Consider the following 23627-nt stretch of genomic DNA (forward strand, 5'->3'; position numbering starts at 1 on the left):
AAAATATTATAACCTATGAACAAGTAATTACATTTATCTTCAGAAAGGCTTTGAAATTCAAAAACAGCATTTGGTTAAAAAAAAATGTTACGTACAAGCTGGAAAAACTGAAAACAACTTAAAAATCCAAGAGTAGGAAAATATTCTTTTGGAATATTTAACAACATTGGAAAATGTTCAAGGAAGGAAGGGGAGAAAAATCATGACACATGTCCTGCTTTTGTTTTAAACTTTAAAAAACCCTTTAAACTTAGCATCACATTACAAAGATGTCCCAAGTATTAAAAATTCTGCCAAAGCAGTGTTTGTAATGGCTATAGAGTTCCTTTGGATATAAATACAATACGTTATTAATTGTGTTTTATAAATGTACACAAGCTTCCCTGGGCTCAGCAGTAAAGAGTCCACCTGCAATGCAGGAGATGGAGGAGATGCAGGTTTGATCTCTGGGTCAAGAAGATTCCTTGGAGGAGGGCATGTCACCCCACTCCAGTATTCCTGCCTGGAGAATCCCATGCACAGAGGAGCCTGGCGGGCTACAGAATCCCATGCACAGAGGAGCCTGGCGGGCTACAGTCCATGGGGTTGCACAGAGTCAAACATGACTGAGGGGACTGAGCATGTGCACACACACTAAAATCACACATAGATGGGACAATATGCATATTGTCTGGCACCTTCTTTTTCTCAGCTAACAACATTATCTAGAGAGCTTGCCACAGAAGCAAATGCAAAACTTCCTCAATTCGTTTTTTGTGCTGGGATACTATTCTGTTGCAGAGACATGCACTGCTTTTTTCAAAACAACTTGTATTGATACTTTCAGCTATTTCTAGCCTTTTGCTATTAAATAGTCCTGTGACAGACACTGTTGACATATATTTCTGTGCATTTATGCAATTATATTTATGGGATAAATTCTGATACTGCTGGATCAAAGAAAATGTTCTTTTCAAGAACTCCAATAGACATTGGTAAGTTGCGCTCCAAATTGGTACACCAATGAACGCTGTCTTGAACACTGCATAAGGGCACCTCTTCATTTAAAATAGAAATAATGGATGGGATATATTTGCATGGGTGTATTTGAAACAAGAGTTCATGAGCTCCAGCAATGCACAGTGCCATGAAAACTGGGTCTCCCTCCTTCCTCCCCTACTCCCTTCCCACTCTGCCTTCCCTCCTTCTTGCCTTTTTTTTCTTCCTTCTTTCCTTCTCCTTCTCTCCTTTCCCTCCATCTTTCTTCCTTTCTTCCCTCCCACCTGCCCTTCCTTTCTTCCTTCCCACCATGTTATGGGAGGAGAGACATGCAGGAAATTAGAGTGAAGGTCATGTTCCTTCATGAATTAGAATTAGAATTAGAAGAAAACAGGGAACAGGCTTAGCTGGAGCAGGCTGCTCCCTCTGGCAGGACAGATGCTGAAACTGGACCCATACAGAGGAAGTCAGCGTGGCCCCTGTCTGAGAATGATATACAATTCCATGAAGTATTCCATATGTTACAGTAACTGTGATGCGACGATGTGCTCACTAACCTTATTGTGGTGTGCTGGGCTAAGTCGCTTCAGTTGTGTCTGACTCTTTGTGACCGAATGGACGGTAGCCTGCCAGGCTCCTCTGTCCATAGGATTCTCCAGGCAAGGATTGCCATTTCCTGCTCCAGGGATCTTCCTGACCCAGGGATTGAACCCGTGTCTCTTACATCTCCTGCACTGGCCAGCGGGTTCTTCACCACTTGCACTATCTGGGAAGCCTAATCTTATTGTGGTAATTGTGTCAAATCATGATGTACAAACCATCACACTGTACATGTTAAAAGATGAACTGAGGCATATTAAAAATTTTAAGAGTTTATTGAGCAAAAATAGATTTGAATGGAGTGGTGTTAAATTACAAGTGGTAAAGGCCCTCCACTGACGGGAGCTCAGGGAGAGACCCTCTAGAGAAAAGGTGAAAGCAAAGTGAGGAAATGATTGATGATCGGCTTCAGCCTCAAGCCTGATGGGTGGTTTGTGCTCAGCTGTCATTGAGTTTCAATTTCGTAACCTTGAGGCATATACAAATTTAGATTTTGGCTTGCTGATGTCGGCCGCAATAGCATGAGAGTCACACTGAACTCATGACCTACCAGTTTAATTAACCTAGTATACACCTTAACCTTAACAACACTGCGTGTCAAATGTATCTTGAGAAAGCAGGAATGAAACTTGGGAGCAGACTGTTGTGGGGAATACAGTACATAGAAGTAAATCTGCAGTATGGGCAAGCTGGGCGGGACAGTTTGGATGTGTCTCATTTTCCTGGGCACAGAAAGGATTCAGGGAGGATCCTTGTTAAGATGCAGATTCTGATTCTGCACGTCTAGGGTGAGACCTGAGGTTCTGCATTTCTAATGGGCTTGCAAGTGACACTTATGCGACTGGTCTGGGATCACACTTTGAGGAACAGCACTTAGTTGACAAAGCCTCTTGCCAGAAACCACAGGGGCAGCAGCAGCAACCAGTGGGGAGGGGGTGAGCATTACTGTTAGAGTCAGGAGCGCCCCTGCAAGTGTTACAAGGTGACAAAGAGACGGCAGGCTCAGCCTGTCACTGCTATTTCATCCACCAGCTCCAGTGGGGCCCATCACAGCAAGGGGGCCAAGCAGATGCTGCATGAAACCTATGCTTACTTCCCCCACTCCTACAGGAACCCTTACCTTTAAATCAGATCATATTCTATTTGCTTCATCTCCAGAAGTCAGTAATAACTTCTGTCACACAGAGTCCTTCAGTATTTCCTTGATTCGAAGAATACCTGATGTCGCTGACTCTGTGCAGGGTTTAAGCAACAATCACTTGCCTTTGGTTCAGTCTGCCCACAGCCTGCAGCTGGAGGGACAGAGGCCCTGCCTGTTACTTTATGAGGTGAGATGAACACGGTAGGACTACTGCCCGAAGGCCCAGAATTAACATGTGGCCTTAGAGCACTGCAACTTCCCCTGGATTGGGCTACTTGCAAGCTTCTCTGCAACCTCCCCATATTCCACCAAGATATCTTCTGAAGTGTTACATTCGGCAAAGCTAAGGGTGCTAATCTATGTTTAGGAACCAGGATACTGCTATATTTTAAGTCTTCCTGTGCGATTGTTTCCTTGCCATCAATCTTTGTAAATCAAGAGGAGTTTAAATGCTAACTTCAAAAATTCACAAGCTGCAGTTGACAGGAACATTCTTCACCTCCCTGATCCAAGCAGACAATGCGTGATGCTGGAGGGCTAGCTGTTACCTCTCTCAGCTTCTGCGCAAGGATAGGGAGCCCAGATGATACCTGAGGACACACAGACACACACACACACACACACACACACTACAAATAAGAGCTCTAGTTTGAAGCCTTAGGGAAACTAGCTAATGCTTGCTCTCCTTTTCAAAACATAATCAAGAGAACAAGACTTGAACAAGCACAAGTCTTAAGAACTTGTGCTGATGAAGCTGATGAAGCTGTTCAATGTATCCTCTGTGTTTATTTATACTTAGAAAAGTATTTGTATCTAAGAAATAGGTTCTGTGTAAGTGAATGGTATATTCTTCTAAAGCCTGGCGGATACTCAGAGTCAGCTTTCTGAGTAATAGACACAAGGATCCATGAGAAAAATTTCTAATACGCTTGTTATTCACTTTAAATTTTGCTTTAATTAAGGATCATTAAAATATATGATGGTTAGCAATTGGGTTGTGTTTATGCTTGATTCATGATTTCATTTGCATTAAAAAGTTATGAGTAGAAAATCAGAGAGGCATAATGTTTCTTTCCTTTTTCAAGAAATTAGGATGTATAAACTATGTTTATAACAACCACAAAACAATTACCTACCTGGTGTACAAAAGAAAACAGACAACTCTTTGAGAGTTATCTTTATATATAAACACATCAAAAGCCATACACATCTTTATGCAATTATATGGATGATTTAAAAGAAATATGAAACGGGAGCTTAGAGAAAGGCTTGTTTCAGAACCATTGAATGTCAAGACCCTTTTCCACCAAGGATGTTGAAGGAACGGCTCAGGTTTCATCGAGGAACAAGAAGTGCATAACCCTGGTCTGCTCCAAGGGCACCTTTCTCATGGGTGTGCTGGCAGGCTGCACCAGTACCAAAACTATTGCCTCTGTTTCAAACCCACTCTTTCCTACTTGCACTGGGATGCTGAGCCCATGTCTCTGCTGACCATATTTTCCCTTTGCCAGCAGCTTTCTACTAGGCTCTGCCAGAAGGGGGTGCCAGAGGGAGACAGGTGAGCGGGAGAACTTCCCTCCCATCCGTGTGAATGTCAGGCTGACCCACTAGTGAATTCACCAGCAGCCAGTGAATGCACTTCTGGTTTCTCCAACCTGTCCAACTTTCCTGTAAACCCTCAGAGACCCCAGCACAAGAAGCTGGCACTCTCTTTTTCTGCAACCTGGGCACCACACTACGGGGCCCCTCTGCAAGCTCAGAGCTATTAGCGTGAGTGACCCAGCAGTCCCCCCCTGAATGTCTGAGTCTCTGTGCCCAGGGCCCCTCCTCCAGGCTTCTGAGTTTTCATATCCCAAGCTCTTCCTCCTACTCTTCCAACCTTGGGGGCAACCATTTCCTGCACTTGCTACTCTGAGATATTCCAGTATCCCCTGTGTCTTCTTGGCTCCCTAATACATGGTTAACAACTCAGTATTACACTCCCTCCACTAGAGCAACTGGTGTGCACCTTCTCTCAACAGGCCCTACCTATGGACAAGCTGGCGGAGAGGCTGGGCAGGGGTCCTTCCCAAGAAGTGTTCTCTGAACACAGAAGATGTCCTTATGTGATCTGTTGTGTGATTTGGTATTAAATCAGCTGTAGGTCAAGCTACCTGGCCCTTACCAAGGCATCAGAGATGAGCACAAGAAAAAGTTGTTCTGTGATCTTCCACCTCCATCCACTGCTACCCACGTTCTAACAGGAAATGGGAATGAATAGGCTGTGAGGTGGTAATTACAGAATTCTACAACAACTTCCTCAGTGTATACACACTCACAAGCAGGTTTACACACTCATGAACATACACCCACACACCACACCATACGCAGTTTTTCACCATTTCTTCAGTGAGAAATTAAAGCAATGAGAGGGATTTCCAGAGAGGAATCTGGAGAGCCACAACCAGGACACCAGGTGTGGTTTGTTGTTTTAGTTGCCAAGTCATGTCCAACTCTTTATGACCCCAAGGACTGTAGCCAGCCAGGCTCCTCTGTTCACGTGGTTAGATGAAGAGAATTCGATGTCGTTAGCAGAATAAATGCCAGCAATGTTGGGGTTGTAGTTGACATTTATTTCCCTATACAGTGGACTACAAAGTAAATGCACCTTGATTTGAAATACTTTTAAATGAGTGGGAAAATTCCCAGTAATTCATTTACTTTTAGGAAAAGCATAATGCTAAAGTGCTGCTTGTTCAGATGTCAGCCCAGGAGGCAACACTCTGACCGGAACAAACACTCCTGTTTTTGCAGGAGGCAGTCATGTGCTGCACGAGTCTTGCTCAGGCAAGTTCCCAAGAACCTTTCGTTCACGCTGCTTTAACACAGCAAGATTGCACACAGGGAAACACTGCGTGAAAGATGTCAGGTGCGTTGCTTTGTTTACGACAGTGAGGACTGGAAATAACTCCTGAATCTTGTCTATTTCTCTTGCCTCTCATTTTTTGTCTTCCTATTTGAACCATCCTGGAACAGGCACGCATGAGCACCATAGGGATCCGGAGACTATTGGCTGAATCACCTTTGCCCCTAGTTGAGGTTGGAAGGAATCAACTTGAGTTTGTGGTGCTTGTTACAGATGTAGAAGCTACAGTTATAGGCTGAGTTGGCTGAACATTCATTTGAAAAATATTCAGTGTCTTCTAGAGAGACAGTGGCAGGCTATGAGCAGATTCTTCAGAGGAAGGATCCTTGCAGCCCATACCTGCCCGGATCCCACACTACCCGGAAATTGCCTGGATCAGTCCTCAGGATCCCTGCATTATAGGTCTGCTCTGTCCACAGGCTGAGGCTTAGAGGACATTCCTGTCATCTGCAGAGTGAGCTCAAAGCTATACTGCATGTCCTCCAGACTAAATATCAACAGGTTACAGAGATGCTACATTGTCTTGATGGCATGAGAACCATTTCAGTTTTCACAGTCTGGAGATGGCACATGCCCACACAGTCCACTCCAGTCAGCATCTAGTATTAGACAGTGGCTGGACACAGGCATCAGTGTGGCAGGAGGTGCTGCTGATGTGGGGTGGGGGAGGAGACCCTGGATGCTGGACACAGACATGACTACAATTAACCCTTCTCCTGTGTCCCAGGCCCTGGACCTAATTACCTCAGGTAATAACAGGCATTGTTATCCACAGTCATAGATGATGAGGTTAAATCTCAAAGAGGCAAAGCTGTGGCTCAAGGTCATAGAGCTGTTTGATGGCAAAAAGTCAGAGCTTATACCCAGGTCTCCTTCTCAGTGCAATCACAAAGCCCCATCTGACTCCCTCTCTCCCCACTCAATTTTAGGCTTTAAGAGCCTTTTCTCAGGTGATTACAATTTTACAGGCAAAACTCATAACTCCTTGGGTGACAGTGACCTGGTTATCATATTATGACAGGTTAGTATTTTCCTAAGATTAACCAGCCAGTTCTTTAAAATAAAAAGTAAGTTTAAAGCCTCTCTGGTCTTTGTGGGCATCCATTGAATTGGCCAGTGGTTTAACTGAACTGAACTTACAACTGTTGCTGCGTTCTCCTCTTCTCCAGTACATCTATCCCTGGACCTTACTGATTTGCATGCACTGTGCTTTTCATTCTGGTCTCCAGTGTTCCTTCTAAGTGACAAACATCTGCCACCTTGGCACATTCTTTAATACTTCTGTTTTTGCATGCATGCTCCTAAACAGGGTTTACTCATCACTATTCAGCCAACAACTTGGAAAGCAACAGTGGGCTTCCATGTGCTTGATCAAATTTAGGTCAAAAGTCATAAGAAACAAATGAGAGTAGGCAACATTATCTTTCCCATTTTATGAAGCAGGAAAGGGAGGCTCAGAAAACTCAGCAAGTCACTCAAAACTACAGAGCAGGTAAGTCACAGAGTTGATCTGGAAGTTCCAGCCAAATTTCCAGGGCTGACACAGCTCCCAACACATGTAAACAGAGCTTGAGGGATCCCCAGAACCCCATTGTACACAGCAGAATTTGTGGAAGGAGGAAAGTAGTTAACAGGGCTAGTGGTATTTCCTTCCCTCCAACCTTGGTGTAGGAAGAAGCTCTGTGGTCCTCAGGCTGTGGAGCTAGATGCAACGGCTGGGCTGTCAATGTTTACAGACATTGCATCAGGGGTGCTGACAAAAGCAGCTTAAAGAAATGAAACATCATTCTCAAGCACAGTTTGGAAGATACAAACTGCTTGAGATGCCCCATTATGTTGTTACACAACTCCTGTATTTTCTGTATTCGTCATTTTTTTCCTGCAGATAATACAGACTGTACTTCCTTCTATTGATGTGCAGAAGCAGCCAAAAAACATCCTGCTGCAGTTGACACTCAAAAGGTGCAAATATGCCAGAGCCTCTGACATTGCTTTTCACTTCTAAGTTTGAAAGAATATGTGTCATATACAAAGTAAAAGTTAAAAATTAAAAACAATGAGATGCAAGAGATAAAAAACAATACAATGTTTAGAATGTAATAGCAAGATGTTCATCAGTGAATTTGTCTATGAAATTTCTCCCCATCTAGTCCTGAGAAGTCATCTTTGAGGCCCCACTCTCTCTTATGAACACCTCGTATCAAGCCTCACATGAAAGCCCTTCTCCTTACTTCAGCCCTACATGCTATCCAGAGAAAACAGACCTCTGGTTGTCTGAAAACTGCCCTTAAAGCCCATTTTCCTTAAGTCTAATCACAGTCCACCCAAGGGATTATTATAGATGAGTGAGTGATCTTTTGGAGACTTGGGAATACCGGAAGGAAGAAACTCATTTGTTTATGTCCCTATATTTCATTCATCCATCCACTCACTTATCCTTATGTACTCATTGAATACCTAATCTTTGTGCCAAGGAATCAAAGCATCCTGTTTAGATCATCTCCGTTTCTTTTTTCCATGGACAAATGCAATAATGAAGTCTTACAGATGCAAAAATCATATCTGCCTTTCAAAACATGAGGGGCATTTTCTTTATAACACTCTTTAGGCTGTCTGGCAAAAACCTTCTAAGTTAGTTTACTCACCACCTTCCACTTAGGCAAAAAATTGTGTCATACAAACACATGTACAAATTACAGAGCACTTGTCTTATACCCAAATAACCTAGTCTATGAAGAATCTTGGTATGATTTGAGGGGTACTGAAACCTCATTGTCTGGAAGCTGTTTTTAATGAGGACCCTTTCCTGGTCTTCCTTTCTTGTTTGATGGGGTCTCATAATAAGCATCATGTCCATGCTTCTGATTGCAGGAGATCAATGTTAGCCTGCATCCTAACTAGGAAATGACTCTTTTATGAATTTTTAAAGTAATCCAAGTAGCAATTTCAGAGACTAACTTTGTGTTGCTTTGGTTTCCCCAAAAAATTCAATTAGGAAAGAATGTATACCAGTGAATTTTAAAATGTTTTCCCCAATTCCATGGCAGGTAAAATATTCACAGAGACCAAGGGTCCTAATATTCCAGAAAGCTACAGGCCAAGCAAACAGCAAAAAGCATTCTGGAGGAATTCAGTAGCACCTAGCATTGTACAGAATGCATAGAGGAAGTACGAATTACAAAAACTAGACCATAGTGACTGTACTTAAGTTGGATCTTACCAATCATTAGCAGCTAATATAATTAAGTTTTACAAATTGTTAAAGGGTTCTGATACAAAGAATACGTCATCTCAGTCCAGAATAGAGTGGGACATGCAGAAGCCCACCAACAAAATATATGCCATACAAGGAGGAGAAAAACTAGACCAGACTGGACAAGTCATGCTGCAGAAAGGTAACTGCCACATCCTAGGGAAGGAGCTAGAAATTTGTTGTGCTCATTCTATCTTGTCCTCTGTACCCCTGCATTTAGCCATCAGATTTCTTCATTCATACTGTTCACATGCCAAAAAGTAAAGTTGATCACACTCCACAAATACTTGAGAGACCTTTAGACAGTTCTGTGTTAAGAAACACTTCATGCTTTAATATGCCAAGACTTTCTCAGCTATTATAGATACATAATATAATAAGTCTTATATGGAAAAAGCCTGAACATGGGCAAACCAACCCAGCAGAATCCCTTCCTGAAGTCTGAAGAGGCTCCATGTTGAGTTACTGTTGGGTGGCCTGCTTTTCTTTGAACATCTAAACTAGTGATTGTACTTCAACACTTCTTTATTAGGAGTTGACCATAAAAATAGAAAGTCAAACATAGTTAATTAATCCATGGCAGTAGGGAAACACACTCATCAAATCAGCCAAGGGCATCCCTGTCATTTATTCCTCAGAGACTTCAAATCAAAATCTGTCTTCAGTTTTGCTCTTAACTCTTCTTCAAGGGTCACGTATTTTTAATTTTAAAAAAAATGCAAGAAGGAAACATTTAATTCTAATTAAAATCAACAGATTGTAAATTTTCTCTAAGTACTTCTAGTCTTACTTTTAAATACAGTTAAACCCCCTGGAAGACTATGTGGTCTAGTTCATCATAGACCATCACCAAAAGAAGCCACCTCTATGAACTTCCCATCTGCATTTCCTGCATAAAGATTGTTGAGGATGTAACATCCCTCCATATGCTCTACATGAAACTAAACACAAAAGCTCCGTCTCCCTTGAGGAACCAGTAACAGTCACATTCTTGCTAACGAGAACTAGTAACCATATCATGTCTCTCTGTTTTGACTTGGTCTCCTAGAAGCTCAGGACCACACTTCACACTCAGCCATAGCAACAATAGTCACACTTTGACTGCCCCTCACTTCTCTCTGATCTTCATTTTCTATATATATTATTTTATTAGGTTTATTGCATATTTCATTTAATGTAAATATGAATTAAATAAACTTCTCTCAGGAGTTAGAGTCTGATCAGCACAACATGATATGCATACGTGTCAACTGGTAGTCTGATTTTCAGATCCCTTCAACAGAGAGTTAGAGAATAAATTTTTAAGTAAAATTTCAGTCTTTCAAAGACAAAGACTGTGTCTCATTTCTCTCTTCTGCCTTCTGCTACTGAAGGCAATAAGGACTTACACTGCTTATCGAGGGCTAGGTCCATATTTCTTAGAATTTGATATAAACTGGGACTGGAACTTGGCTCCAAAGTAGGAGCTGCAGGATTAGAAGATAAGTAAAGAAGGTTTTAATTTCTGTGGTGAGAAGTCCTCTGATCTCATAGAGTTGGGGAGACTTGTGGAAATCTGGTGCATGATTGCAAGCTGTCCTGAGGCTCCTGGATCCAGGGGCCTGGTGGAGTTCCAGAGAGTCTGGCAGCATTGCAGCAGCAGGGGACAATGATGGCCTAATGGAAAATTGTCCAAGACCAATGACTTGAACAAGAGACAAGGGAGACAGAGCCCTGTGCCTGGGCAGCAACCTATGCCTCTGTAAGCTGCTTTCTCTCACTTGCCCCACTCTCCTCAAATCTCAGCTGGTTCTCTGCTTTTCTCTGTGATGTACATCATAATTTCCTGGGATTGGAATGCTGCTGTTGAAAGATACATTAGAAAATAATCCTTTCTTCCCTCCTCTTGTGAGATGATGCAAAGGCAAAGGCCCCCTGCCTTTTCTGAAATCTCTTTTGTCGGTTTCATTTCTGCCCTGATATTGATGAGAATGTACAGTTTGATAAGAGTGAGACAGGAATACATGAGCTCAGCTTCCTGCCTGTGCTGTCATCCAGGCTGGGTCTATAACTGAGCAGGGCTCCAAAGTCATGGCAAATCAGAACAGCAAAACAGAGGCTGAGAAGTCTCCGATGTGCTTGAGAAAATCTATTCCTATGTCCAGCATGATTAGTCTGTGGAAAGACCTAGTTGATGAGCTGAAAATATAACTGTGTTCATAGATTAGAAGAATTAATATTAAAATACACTACCTAAGGCAATTTACAGATTCAATGTGATTCCTATTGCATTCCAATGGCATTTTTCATAGAACTAGAACAAATAATATAAACAATGTATACGGAAACACAAAAGATCCCAAATAGGCAAAACAATCTTTAGAAAAAAGGACAAAGCTGGATGTATCATGCTCTCTGATTTCAAACTGCACCACAAAGTTGCAGTAATCAAAACAGTATGGTATTGGCATGAAAACAGACACATTGATCAATGGAATAGAATAGAGGGCCCAGAACCTATACTTACATGGTCAATTAATCTACAACAAATATGGCAGGGATACAGAATGGAGAAAAGACATCCTCTTCAGTAAACAGTGTTGGGAAAACTCAGTAGCCAAATTTGAAAGAATCAAACTGAACTGCATTCTCATACTATATACCAAAATAAACTCCAAATGGATTAAAGACTTAAATGTGAGACCTGAAATCATAAAACTTCTAGAAGAAAACATAGGCAATTTTTCTTTGACATTGATCTTAGCAATTTTTTTTTGGATTTGTGTCCTCAGGCAAAGGAAACAAAAGCAAAAATAGTCAAATGGGATGACCTCAAACCAAAAAGCTTTTGTACAGTGAAGGAAACTGCCTACAAAATAAAATGACATCTACTGAATGGAGAAGATATTTGCAAATCACATATACAATAAGGTTGAAAGTGAAAGTGTTAGTTGCTCAGTCATGTCCAACTATTTGTGACCCCATGAACTGAAGGCCACCAGGTTCTTCTGTCCATGGAATTTTATAGGCAAGGATACTTGAGTGGGTAGGCATTCCTTTCTCCAGGAGATCTTCCTGACCCAAGGACTGAACCCAGGTCTCCCATAGTACAGGCAGATTCTTTACCTTCTGAGCCACCAGGGAAGCCCAAAGTGAAAGTGTTAGTCACTCAGTCTTGTCAGACTCTTTGTGACCCCATGGACTGTAGTCTTTTAGTCTCCTATGTTCATGGAATTCTCCAGGCGAGAATACTGGAGTGTGTAGCCATTCTTTTCTCCAAGGGATCTTTTCAGCCCAGGGATCAAACCCAGGTCTCCTGCATTGCAGGCAGATTCTTTATTATCAGAGCCACCAGGGCCTGGTGGTTAATAATATTATTAACAGTTTAATACCCAAAATATACAAAGAACTCACACAACTCAATATCAAAAAACAAACAACCTGATTAAGATATGGGCAGAGAACCTGAATAGACATTTTTCTAAAGAAGACATACAGTACAGCCACTATGGAGAACAGTGTGGAGATTCCTTAAAAAACTGGAAATAGAACTGCCTTATGACCCAGCAATCCCACTGCTGGGCATACACACCGAGGAAACAAGAATTGAAAGATACACGTGTACCCCAATGTTCATTGCAGCACTGTTTATAATAGCCAGGACATGGAAGCAACCTAGATGTCCATCAGCAGATGAATGGATAAGAAAGCTGTGGTACATATACACAATATACTCAGCCATTAAAAAGAATACATTTGAATCAGTTCTAATGAGGTGGGTGAAACTGGAGCCGATTATACAGAGTGAAGTAAGCCAGAAAGAAAAACACCAATACAGTATACTAATGCATATATATGGAATTTAGAAAGATGGTAATGATAACCCTGTATGTGAGACAGCAAAAGAGACACAGATGTATAGAACAGTCTTTTGGACTCTGTGGGAGAGGGAGAGGGTGGGATGATTTGGGAGAATGGCATTGAGACATGTATAATATCATATAGAAATGAATCGCCAGTCTATGTCCGATGCAGGATACAGGATGCTTGGGGCTGGTGCACTGGGATGACCCAGAGAGATGTATGGAGAGGGAGGTGGGAGGGGGGTTCAGGATTGGGAACATGTGTACACCCATGGCAGATTCATGTTGATATATGGCAAAACCAATACAGTATTGTAAAGTAAAATAAAGTAAAAGAAAAAAAAAGAAGACATACAGATGGCCAACAGACATATGAAAAAAATGCTCAACATCACTAATCATCAGGGAAAATGCAATTCAAAACCACAATGAGACATCACCTCACACTCAAAATGGCTATTACCAAAGAGAAATAGCAAGTGTTGGTGAGGATGTGGAGAAAAGGGATCCCTCGTACAGTGTTGGTGGGACTACAACTATAAATAGCAGTATGAGGTTCCTTATAAAACTGAAAATAGAACTACCATATGATCTAGCAATTTTATTACTAAGTATTTACCTGAATAAAACAAAACACTAATTCTAAAAGATATATGCATCTATGTTTACTGCAGCATTATTTACAAATCAAGATATGAAAGCAATCTAAGGGTCAGTGGATAGATGAATAGATAAATAAGATGTTTATACATATATATAAACATACATATATTATCTGTATTTCCATATATATATATATATATATATATATATATATAATGAAACATTACCCAGCCATAGAAAAGAAGGAAATCTTGTTAAAGATGGATAGAATTTCCTTGGAATATTATGCAAAGTGAAATAAATCAGAGGAAGAAAGACAAATAATATGTAATTTCTCTTATATGTGGAATCTAAAAAACAAGTGAATAAATGTAACAAAACAGAAACAGACTTGCAGATACAGAGAATAAGCAGGTGGCTGCCATGTGGGAGGGGGTCAGGGGAATGAGTGAAATAGGTGAGGGAGGTTAAGAGGGACAAACTTTGAGTTACAAGAGAAATTAATCACAGGGATAAAATGTACAGCACTGGTAATATAGTCAGGAACTATGTAATAACTTTGGTGACAGATGGTAACTAGACTTATCACGGTGATCATATTGTAATGTATAGAAATATCAAATCACTATGCTGTCCATCTGGAACTAACCGAATGTTACAGGTCAATTATACTTCAATAAACTCATAGAAAAAGAGTTCAGATTTGTGATTATCCAAGATGTCAAGACTGTATATTGTCACCCTGCTTATCTAACTTATATGCAGAGTACATCATGAGAAACACTAGGCTAGAAGAAGCACAAGCTGGAATCAAGATTGCTGGGAGAAATATCAATAACCTCAGATATGCAGATGACACCACCCTTATGGCAGAAAGTGAAGAGGAGCTAAAGAGCCTCTTGATGAAAGTGAAAGAGGAGAGTGAAAAAGTTGGCTTAAAGCTCAACATTCAGAAAACGAAGATCATGGCATCCGGTCCCATCATTTCATGGGAAGTAGATGGGGAAACAGTGGAAGCAGTGTCAGACTTTATTTTTTGGGGCTCCAAAATCACTGCAGATGGTGACTGCAGCCATGAAATTAAAAGACGTTTACTCCGTAGAAGGAAAGTTATGACCAAGCTAGATAGCATATTCAAAAGCAGAGACATTACTTTGCCAACAAAGGTCCATCTAGTCAAGGCTATGGTTTTTCCAGTAGTCATGTATGGATGTGAGAGTTGGACTGTGAAGAAAGCTGAGCACTGAAGAACTGATGCGTTTGAACTCTGGTGTTGGAGAAGACTCTTGAGAGTCCCCTGGACTGCAAGGAGATCCAACCAGTCCATTCTAAAGGAGATCAGCCCTGGGTGTTCTTTGGAAGGAATGATGATAAAGCTGAAACTCTAGTACTTTGGCGACCTCATGCGAAGAGTTGACTCATTGGAAAAGACTCTGATGCTGGGAAGGATTGGGGGCAGGAAGAAAAAGGGACAACAGAGGATGAGATGGCTGGATGACATCACTGACTCAATGGATGTGAGTTTGAGTGAACTCTGGGAGATGGTGATGGACAGGGAGGCCTGGCGTGCTGTGATTCATGGGGTCGCAAAGAGTTGGACATGACTGAACGACTGAACTGAACTGAACTGAAGATGGGGGAAGAGGGAACTGGATGAAGGCAGTCAAAAGGTACAAACTACCAGTTGTGAGATACATAAGTACTGGGATGTAATGTACAACATGAGAAATATAATTAACACTACTGTATGTTGTTACAAAAGTTGTTAAGAATTCTCATCTCAGGAAAAGAATATTTCTTTTTCTTTTTTGTATCTGTAAGAAATGATGGATGTTCACTAAACATATTATAGTCATCATTGCCTGATGTATGTAAGTCAAATCATTATTCTGTACACCTTAAATTTATACAGTGCTGTATGTAGGTCAATTATGGAGCTTCCCTGGTGGCTTAGGGGTAAAGAATCTGCCTGCCAATGCAGGAGACACAAGTTTGATCCCTGGGTCACGAAGATCCCCTGGAGAAGGAAATAGCAATTCACTCCAGTATTTTTGAGTGGAAAATCCCATGGACAGAGGAGCCTGGCAGGCCATAGTCCATGGGGTTACAAAGAGTAGGACATGACTCAGCGACTAAACAATGACAACAATGTAGGTCAATTCTAATTCAATAAAACTGGAAAAAAAAAAACCAACCTTTTTTTAAAAAAAGAATTTGATTACATAAATGTACAGAGTTTTGAAGGCATTCAAGAGTCTAATTAGTAACTCATTGTCTATTCAAATGTTTTAAACTGATATCTAGCCAATTGAAATAAATGGGGTCTTTTGAATGAAAAAAGTGATGAGTATCAAAACTGAACAAATACAGCAATAAATGTAAGACTTTCTCCTTAACCTGTGGTTTCTGGTGGTTCTTAGGATCTTTAGCACTGAACAAACGGCAGATATTTCAAAATAATATAGGAACAGCTGTGTTAATTCACTCAATTTTATCACAAACATGCTTAATTGTTTCAAAATAATGCCTATTGCCTCCAGCTAGGAGAAATAAAAGTTTACTATAATTCATGCATGGTCTTAATGGGCATCAAAGACACGGAACATATTTGATTTATGGCGCAAAGAAGGAAAAAAATTAAACAAAGTAGAATAACCAGGAGACACCAGGAAGACTGTAAAAGCCTTGGTTCACGAACACGAACATGGCCCCAGAAGTCCCTGAATTTGTGCCTCCTGCCCCGCAACCATGGCACCCCACTCCAGTACTCCTGCCTGGAAAATCCCATGGACAGAGGAGCCCCGTAGGCTGTAGTCCATGGGGTCACTAAGAGTAGGACAAGACTGAGCGACTTCACTTTCACTTTTCACTTTCATGCATTGGAGAAGGAAATGGCAACCCACTCCAGTGTTCTTGCCTGGAGAATCCCAGGGATGGGGGAGCCTGGTAGGCTTCCGTCTGTGTCGCACAGAGTTGGACACGACTGCAGCGACTTAGCAGCAGCAGCAGCAGCCCTGCAACCATGGACATATGTTCTGCAGTTGACAATAGCTAAAGGGCCTCTTTAGGATCATTTGCTTGGAAGCAGGATTTCAAATCTGTAAAAAAAAAATTGTGAAAAACTTAAAAGAACAAGTGTTTTCATAGTCAATTAAAACCCAGCTCATAAGTCGGGGCAACTGGAAGGTCAGGAAAGAGGTGTGAGCAGGGAGGCTCCTAGCCCTTGCTGGTTGTTTGCTGAGTACTAAGCAGAGTGCTGTTGACATGCATGCTAATGATGCCCCCATTTCAAGGTGCAGAAACTGAGGCTGGAGGCAAAGGGACTCATCTGAGACCACAGAGTAAGAAGTGGAGCCAAGTTGTGAACTCAGATTGTTCAGATTCTAAAAACCACTTTCTGTTCATTTCAGCAATTTACCTCTGAGGTCACCCACTGTTACTGAAATAGGACAGATGGAAACTTCAGTAGGTACACACACACACACACACACACACACACACACACGTTGTCAAAAAAAAAAAACAGGTACAGAAGACTTCTGGGGCTAAGATAAGATCCTGAGGACACAGAATTGAGCAGAAGCCCAAGAGCCAAAGGAAAGGCTACAGCCCTGGCCTGAGAAGGTTTTTTGTTCCTGAGAAAGGGAGGAAAGCAATAGATGCCAGAAAATGGGGAGGAATGTGGAATTGGGGACGCCTGGGTGGTGTGATGGTCACTGGTCTGTACCTCAGGATCCCTTCTCAGGAGTGAAGTCTGGTTCCCCAGCAGTGGGGAGCATCCCTTCCATCCACCAATAATGTTGCAGGCAGGGCCACCCCAGCTTGAGCATACTCCATTCCCGGGTAAGGCCTTGCTGAGTGGTACCCTATCCTGGCTTATTCCTTTGCCCAGCTTCCTGCCCTCCCCCACATGTGTGGATCCAGGGAGCTGCCACACCCACACCCTACCAGGAAAGCTTTCTGCAGGAAAATCATCTCACACCAGGAAAGTTATCTCACTGCTTTCCAGTGAGTCTACCTGCAACAGGAAGTGAAAGAACATTTTTAACAACAGGGATGCCTAATGAATATTTGAAGTTGCATAAGTCCTTGTGATATGAAGCCTTTACCACTAGCCTCCAAATAGTCAGCAAAGGTCCAATGCCTTCACAGATGATTTGGTGAGTAAGGATGTGAAGGAAAATGAATAAAGGACCTAGATTTTCAGTCTAAGCCAACATGGCACAGAATGGAGGCAACAGGGAAGAAGATATTCAGAATACCGAAGACTTGTGGTTATCTCGGGAAGAGCGTGAACTACCACACGGGATGAGGACTTGAGCCGGAACTTCCCAGGCCCTCAAGGGGCAGGACAAGCTGGCTGACATGTGGGTTACAGCTATGAGGCTGAACTGTGCCTTCATGGAGAAGGGAAAGTCATTCCTGGTGCAGGCAACAGATGTAACAGGTCCACTTGAGGGAGGAGGCACCATCTGGGCAGTGCAAGGGCCTCTCCACACCTGCAGAGGAGATGAGCTGCTCTTCTGAACTTCCTGGGTGTTGGCCCCACTTGGGCAGCACATGGGATTCATCCCTGTCTTGTGAGTCACAGCCAGGTGTCCAATCTCCCTGGCTAGGGTGTGAGGCTTCTCCCTCACACCTTCCACCTCACAGACTCTCAAGAAAAGCACAATCAATTGATAGCAGACCTCAAGGCAGCTGAGCAGGAAGAAGCCTGGCTGGCTCCTTAAAGGATCTCTTAAACCTACATGTATATTTGGAAAGGCTGCTCTGTGGGGAAGGAGTCCTTGTTTGCCAGTCACCGAGCCTTCCTTACACACAAGCTTTTATTTGTTGTTTTGAAATTGAAATGTTGGCTTCAATCAGCAGTTCCTTCAGAAGCACTGCCTGATAATAACCTTTTATTATAGAAATGGAATGTTGGAGGCATAACTAACCCCTCTTCAATGAGATTTGAAAAGTGGAGGAGAAATGAAGCAATGCTTCTTCTATTTCTCCACTGAAAGGTTATTTCAGTCAGTCAGACAGAATGAGCTTTATTCATAAAGAACCTGGAAAGCTTCAAATAGAAAGCTCTTTGTATTAAATATCTACATTTGACAAGGAGAAGCCTGAGTTCAGGAAATAAGATGCTGTTGAAACACAAACACCCACCGGCTCAGAAAAGCCTGTGATAGGCAGAGAATTTGACAGGAGCAGACCAAGCCTGGACACTAGCTGCGGCCTGGGTTACAAATTCTTCATCTTTTGCGGGCTGGCACATACTAATGTGGAGAAAGAAATGGCAACCCACTCCATTATTCTTGCCTAGAAAATCCCATGGACCGAGGAGCTTGCTGGGCTACAGTCGATGAGGTCAGAGAGTCAGACGCGACTGAGTGGCTGAGCACACACACACATACATACTAATGACCACCAATGAGAACAAATAGGTTCCAAGGCATGATGCCAGGCTTGTGGTAACTAACAGTTTCTGATGGGTCCTGGGCTCTTGGGTTCCTCGCTCCCACTCTCACCGTCTCACCTTGGTAGTCGTTCCCAGCACTGGTTTTAGAATTAATCGGGCATCTATTGGAAATGTAGCTTTGCATTTACTAGCTGTATGACAGTAGGAACATTCCTTAACCTCTTTCTTACAAGATGGAGAGTCTTGCCCCCCTTGCAGATACGTGGTAAGACCTGCACGTAATAGGGTGTTCACTCCCTGGCACAGAGGAAGCAACCTTCCCTCCACATAAACGTTGCTATAACTTTGGTACAGTTCAGAACCTGAGCTGAGAATATTACAAACCTCATACCACTCCATCTTGGAAACACTTTTAGCTAGCTTAACGCTCCAACCTCATTTTTGCAATTGGTACTGTGCCATGAACTATATACAAGGTTAATGAGAAGAACAATGAAGCTGGTAGGCTTCTCATCTTCAGTTTGACCTTCCTCAGATCAAAGTCAAAGTGTAATTGAAAGTGAAAGAAAAATTTTAAGAACTTCTGAGAAGCTACCCACGCCAGAACCCATTATTTTGTTTGACCTTAGTGTTACTTACAGACTCTCCCTATGCCTTCTAGAGCCGCCTAAGAGTTGACTTCAGCCCTCATCACAGCACTCCACCAGGTCTGTGCTCTGACCTTAATAAGATCTTTCCAAACAGCTGACATGAGTGTTCAGCAATGAAACTGCCAGGGAACTGTTCACAGCCCCAAGGCTCTCAAGGAAGGCTCTGCAACCATAGCAGCTGACACACCAGCTAGTGCCATCTGGCCTGGACAGGCCTCTGTGACACACACAAATGCACAAGCTGGTTTTGAGCATCGGAAGGGCGTGCACTTTTGGGGGCATGCACAGGTAAGCCATGGGAGCAGCCCACACACCAGGGCATGGGGCAGCTCCCTGAGGACAGCCCTTTCCTATTCCTCAGTAAGGACTGCATGCTAAATGCCTCCTTAGAGGAGAAGCAGTGCCCATGTGAGCGTGACACCACATCACTACACTCCATCTCACAACGCCAAAGTCAGTGTCCTGGGGAGGTGATTTCTCCTGCATGTTAGAGACTTACAGCTCAATGAATCCCTTCACCTCATTAAGACAAATCACACAAAAATCACTTGCTAAGTGCAAAAGCACTTTTTTCTGTGTGTGACCACACTATTTTACTCACAATAAGCAGTGTTTCTGATAAACTGTGTTGGAAATCTTAGCTGAAACCTGAGGCCAAACATGGCTTCTTCCTTTCTACTCCAAATCTAGACTTTGAGACATTTCCTGTATGACTCTCAAGTGTGTTTGCTGAGAGACATGGAAACTCAGCTTCCTAAATTCCAAGAATAGACCAAAAGTAAATAAAATAGACCTCACAGTGAAAGACTACATTTACAAAAAAAGATAGACAAAGAAAGGTAATATAAAATAGAAAAGTTTGATAAATATTAAGTGGGGGAAACTGGAGAAAAGGCTTTCTCATACATTACTGGTAGGAATGAAAATTACATTTGGAAATGTCTACCAAAATAATATTATGCATCTTTCTTTTGACCAGACAATACCACTTACAGAAATCTCTCTCAAAGATAAAAAAGGAAACAAAACAAAAAAGCTGAATGCACAGGTTATTCATTATATGACTATTCGTAACAGCAAAGTTTTGGGAAACCCATTGGGACAGGGTGAATGCACAGCAGTCCATTCACACCAAGGAAACACTGTAAGCTATGACAAGGAATGAGGTATATTGCTATACACTGCTGCTGCTACTGCTGCTAAGTGGCTTCAGTTGTGTCCGACTCTGTGCAACCCCATAGACGGCAGCCCACCAGGCTCCCTCGTCCCTGGGATTCTCCAGGCAAGAATACTGGAGTGGATTGCCATTTCCTTCTCCAATGCTATACACTACCACAAAGCAATTGCCAGGATATACTGCTAAGTGAAACCAACAAAAGTGTGTATAATGCTACCCATTTCTTCAGAATATAAATATTTGAATATAATTAAAACATGAAAGAGTGTATGGAAATAAAAACAAAAATAAACAAATGGGACCTAATTAAACTTAAAAGCTTTTGCATAGCAAAGGAAACCATAAATAAGATGAAAAGACAACCCTCAGAATGGGAAAAAATAACTGCAAATGAAGAAATGACAAAGGATTAATCTCCAAAATATATACAAGCAGCTCATGCAGCTCAATATCATAAAAACAAATGCAATTTTTTTAAAAAAATGGGCAGAAGACCTAAATAGATGTTTCTCCAAAGAAGACATACAAATGGCTAAAAAACTTATTAGAGAAATGCAAATCAAAACCACAGTGAGGTTTTGATCTCACACAGCTCAGAATAGTCATCATCAAAAAATCTACAAACAATAAATTCTGGAGAGGATGTGGAGAAAATGGAAACTTTTTGCAGTTGGTGGCAATGTAAATTGATACAACTACTATGGAGAACAGTATGTAGATTTCCCAAAAAAAAAAAAAAAGGAATAAAATTACCATATGACCCGGCAATCGCATTACTGGGCATGTACCCTGAGGAAAACCACAGTTCGAAAAGACACATGTACCCCAACGTTCACTCAGTTCAGTTCAGCTCAGTCACTCAGTCGTCTGACTCTTTGCAACTCCATGGACTGCAGCACACCAGGCTTTCCTGTCCATCACCGACTCCTGGAGTTTACTTAAACTCATGTCCATCGAGTCAGTGACGCCATCCAATCATCTCATCCTCTGTCGTCCCCTTCTCCTCCCACCTTCAATCTTTCCCAGCATCAGGGTCTTTCCCAATGAATCAGTTCTTCACATCAGGTGGCCAAAGTATTGGCGCTTCAGCTTCAACATCAGTCCTTCCAATGAACACCCAGGACTGACCTACTTTAGGATGGACTAGTTGGATCTCCATACAGTCCAAGGGACTGTCAAGAGTCTTCTTCAACACCACAGTTCAAAAGCATCAATTCTTCAGCTCTCAGCTTTCTTTATAGTCCAACTCTCACATCCATACATGACTACTGGAAAAACCATAGCTCTGACTAGATGGACCTTTGTTAGCAAAGTAATATCTGTGCTTTGTAATATGCTGCTGGGTGGTCATAACTTTTCTTCCAAGGAGTAAGCATCTTTTAAATTCATGGCTGCAGTCACCATCTATAGTGATTTGGGAGCCCCCCAAAATAAAGTCTGACACTGTTTCCATTGTTTCCCCATCTATTTGCCATGAAATGATGGGACCAGATGCCATGATCTTCATCTTTTGAATGTTGAGTTTTAAGCCAACTTTTTCACTCTCCTCTTTCACTTTCATCAAGAGGCTCTTTAGTTCCTCTTCACTTTCTGCCATAAGGGTGGTATCATCTGCATATCTGAGGTTATTGATATTTCTCCTGGCAATCTTGATTCCAGCTTATGCTTCATCCAACCTGGCATTTCACGTGATGTCCTCTGCATATAAGTTAAATAAGCAGGGTGACAATATACAGCCTTGACATATTCCTTCCCCGATTTGGAACCAGTCTGTTGTTCCATGTCCAGTTCTAACTGTTGCTTCCTGACCTGCATACAGATTTCTCAGGAGGCAGGTCAAGTGGGCCCATATCTTTCAGAATTTTCCACAGTTTGTTGTGATCCACACAGTCAAAGGCTTTGGCATAGTCAATAAAGTAGAAATAGATGTTTTTCTGGAACTCTCTTGCTTTTTCAATGATCCAACAGATGTTGGCAATTTGATCTCTGGTTCCTCTGCCTTTTCTAAATCCAGCTCGAATGTCTGAAAGTTCATGGTTCGTGTACTGTTGAAGCCTGGCATGGAGAATATTGAGCTAGCATGTGAGATGAGTGCGATGTTTACTGAGAGCACTCTTTACAATAGCTAGGACATGGAAGCAAGCTAGATGTCCATCAACAGATGAACGGATAAAGAAGTTGTGGTATATATATACATATATATATACAATGGAATATTAGTCAGCCATAAAAGGAAGGAATTTGAGTCACTACTAGGTGAGGTACATGAACCTAGAGCATGTCATACAGAATGAAGTAAATCAGAAAGAGAAAAACAAATATCGTATATTAACACATATATATGGAATCTAGAAAAATGGTGCTGATGAACCTATTTGCAGGAGAGCAATGGAGACACAGACATAGAGAACAGACCTGTGGATGCAGTGGGGGAAGAAGGGGGTGGGACGAATGGAGAGAGGAGCACTGAAACATGTGCATTACCACATGTAGAACAGCCAGTAGGAACTTGCTGTTTGATGCAGGGAGCTCAACCCCGTGCTCTGTGACAACCTAGACGGGTGGGATGGGGTGGTGGGTGGGAAGGCGTCTCCAGAAGGTGGGGACATACTGCTGATACATGTTGACGTATGGCAGAAACCAACACAACATTGTAAAGCAATTATCCTTCAGTTAAATATAAATTAATTTTTTTTAAAAAAAAGTAAGAGTAAGCCATCAAAATTTAGAAATTAATCCCTTTTGAGAAAGGAGGCCATTAGGGTAAGTCATCAGGATAGAGATTACTCTTTGTTAAATACGCCTTTTTATGAATTTGATTTTGGACTCATGGAAACACTTTACATAATCAAGAAACAAAAGTTTAAAAAAGCAGTTTCTAAAAATTTAAAACAAGCAAGCCTCTGTATAACCACACAGAAACTAATGATGTGGCTCAGTACAGTAACTGCATGTACATGAGGAAATTATTGAGGGGAAGGAAAGAACAGGGTGAGTTAGAGAGAACAGTGTTTGGAACTCACACAGGACCAGGCCAGGGCATCTTCATACCTGCCAAGACAACCTGATAA

General features: G+C 41.9%; 1 protein-coding gene and 1 non-coding gene across 2 annotated transcripts in view; one reads left to right on the plus strand and one right to left on the minus strand.

Annotated features, from left to right (window-relative positions):
* NEK11 (NIMA related kinase 11) overlaps window positions 1-23627 on the minus strand; it is a 288150-nt gene that overhangs the window by 17016 nt on the left and 247507 nt on the right.
* LOC128058278 (U6 spliceosomal RNA) lies at window positions 1399-1502 on the plus strand. The gene has a single exon (XR_008200430.1). It is a non-coding gene; the product is annotated as a U6 spliceosomal RNA (small nuclear RNA).

Source organism: Budorcas taxicolor, chromosome 1, assembly GCF_023091745.1.
Source record: "Budorcas taxicolor isolate Tak-1 chromosome 1, Takin1.1, whole genome shotgun sequence".
NCBI classification, from domain to species: domain Eukaryota; kingdom Metazoa; phylum Chordata; class Mammalia; order Artiodactyla; family Bovidae; genus Budorcas; species Budorcas taxicolor.